Genomic DNA, 2,617 nt, shown 5'->3' on the forward strand with positions numbered 1-2,617 from the left:
CTCGGTGTGAACAAGGTAGGCACTCCAAAATAAAAGGAATAAAATACGTGAAATGAAGCTAATTATGGGAGTCCATAAAAGAAATTAGAAAACTAAGAGAAAAACAAGACGACAAAAAGAGATAAAAACTAGAAATTCTATTAGATACTGCCCTTGATGTGTACTTTAACACTTCAAACTATGTTAGTCCTCACAATTACGTACGAGCATCAAGTAGGCTAACTCTTGCAAAATTCAAGAATAAACACATTCCAAGCAACATCTAGTAAAAGGTTCAATAAGATAGCATCTCCTCAAAATCAAACTTACTAAAAACAGACTGAAATATCTAACTGCAAATGACTACATAAAATAAAATAAAAATGTCCAAAAATTCGGAAAGCAAAATAGATTCGGAATGCCTCCGGCGCTTCTTTTGTTCCGAGTCGTCTAGTTGGACTCGCATCACATTCGCATCGCATGCAAATTAAGAGGGTAGGCTCAATGTAAGTTGGGGCTCGAGGCATATAAGCGCAATGAAAAGGTTTGATGTGTGCAGTAGATGACCAAGGAGGTGCTCTCTGGACTGATTTGGGATGTCCATTCATCCACTCCAAATTCCGGCTAAGTGACTTGTCAAAACAAACTTGCAACTACCCTTCCTGGGTCTATCACAAAGATGTAGTCTCATATTGATACAAGTTATTTTTTTAGATGAATAACACATACTAGTAGGGGAAGAAACATGTATAGCATCATCCATTTGTACATCTTGTGGTTGTGTATTACATGCAAGATCAATTCCATCAATACAACAAATGGCATGAACATGGTCGGTGGAAGAACTATCAAATGAGGGTAAACTAAAAGTGACACAGTCGTCTCCCTACATTAAGTTCTAACTTCCCCTCAAATCACGCCTATTTTTGCTCTACCGTGGCAAGGAAAGGTCTCCCCAAAATTAATGGTACACCATGCTCATTGTCCATATCCAAAACCACAAAGTCCACAGGGAATATGAACTTATCTACCTTAACTAGCACATTTTCCACAATTCCCTAGGAAGCTTAACAGTAGAGTCTGGCCACCTAATTGAATGCACATCCTAGTGGATTTTGCCTCCCCAAACCTAGCTTATTGAACAAACTAGTGGGCATGACATTTATGCTAGCCCCCAAATCAGCTAATGCATCATCAACACATAAATTACCTAAAGTGCAGGGAATAGTGAAACTCCCTAGATCGTGACGTTTCTCCGGCAACTTGCTCAAACACCGAGCACGCCTCATTAAGTCGAACATGCGACCTCCTCCAACTTCCTTTTCCGCTAAGTATGTCCTTTAAGAACTTAGCATACTTTGGCATCCGCTCCAATGAATCAATAAAAGGCAAGTTAATATGCATTGTCTAAAATATCTAAAACTTCTCGAATCGCTCTTTTGCCCTGCTTGTTTAGCTCTAGCAGGATAAGGAATCTTAGGTTGATATTCCCTGACTGAATCGATTTCACCTTTTGTCCCTCAGGTTCCCTAACCTTATCACGGCCTTAACTGCGACATCAATAGTGGCGTCGTCATCAAAACAGGCAAGGATGAAACTAACTTACACGAACGCAAAGTGATGGCGTCACAGTGCTCCCTGGTTAGACTCGGTGGTGCCGGGAGGCTCTTGCTTCCGCTCTTAGACAACATCTAGAGATTTGGCCAATCTGGGTCTCCAAGTTCGAATCGAGACTGCCGGTTCCTAAGTGCACTATCGTTTGAACCTCATCTCCGTAGACGTCACAAACTTCATCATAAGCTCCTCTAAATTTGACTTCATTTCGGTAGAGGAGGAGCTGTGTAGGCCGAATGTTCTGGCTCGTCGATGAAGTCTCTCGAAACCGTGGACCGAGGTTATTGTTCCTCCAACTGAAGTTGGGATGATTGCGCCACCCAAGGTTGTATGTATTCTGTAAGGATCGATTCTGCCTGCCTTGGGCATTCCCCTATAATTAACTGTTCAACATCGGAAGACATAGCGAATTAGATGGAAAAGTAGTAGAGGATGAAGCAAACATACCTCCCCATGAATCCAGTTGGTCGATCTTCTTGGCTAGAAGCTCCACTTGAGCCGCCAAGGTTGTTTCAGAGAGTCCACTTGGTTGACTACTCCTGTCTTCCCCGGTCGGCTCTAGAGGATTGCCAACGATAGTTGTTCATGGCCATTTCTATCGTTTTGCGCGCCGCTTCTTGCCCATGGCCCGTAGCCACCTGCAGATCCACCATCGCCGCCGTTGCAAGGTTCAACCCACGAAGGTCCGAACTGCATCCACACTAGCAATCCATGATGTGGGCAGCATCTCAAAAGATCTTTAAATCTCTCCCATGCATTATACATGCTTTCATCATCAAACTGCACAAAAGAAGATATGTCATTTCTAAGTTTAGCAATTTTAGCGGGAGGAAAATACTTATATAAAATTTTCTCAACGCCTTCCGGTAGTGATCGTCTGCAGGAAGAGATTGAGCCATCTCTTTGCTCATCCCTCAAGGAAAATGGAAACAATCTCAGCCTAATGGCATCATCGGTTGTTCCATTTATCTTGAATGTGTCACAAATCTCCAAAAAGTTGGAGATATGTGCATTGGGATCCTCG

The 2,617-nt window shown here is 42.5% G+C and overlaps 1 non-coding gene across 1 annotated transcript; it reads left to right on the top strand.

Annotated features, from left to right (window-relative positions):
* The first annotated feature begins 2,299 nt into the window (after nucleotides 1-2,299).
* On the top strand, nucleotides 2,300-2,406 carry LOC125370232. Its single transcript, XR_007216206.1, has one exon. It is a non-coding gene; the product is annotated as a small nucleolar RNA R71 (small nucleolar RNA).
* The last annotated feature ends 211 nt before the right edge of the window (nucleotides 2,407-2,617 follow it).

The sequence above is a fragment of the Ricinus communis genome, chromosome 5 (genome assembly GCF_019578655.1).
Source record: "Ricinus communis isolate WT05 ecotype wild-type chromosome 5, ASM1957865v1, whole genome shotgun sequence".
Classification (NCBI taxonomy): domain Eukaryota; kingdom Viridiplantae; phylum Streptophyta; class Magnoliopsida; order Malpighiales; family Euphorbiaceae; genus Ricinus; species Ricinus communis.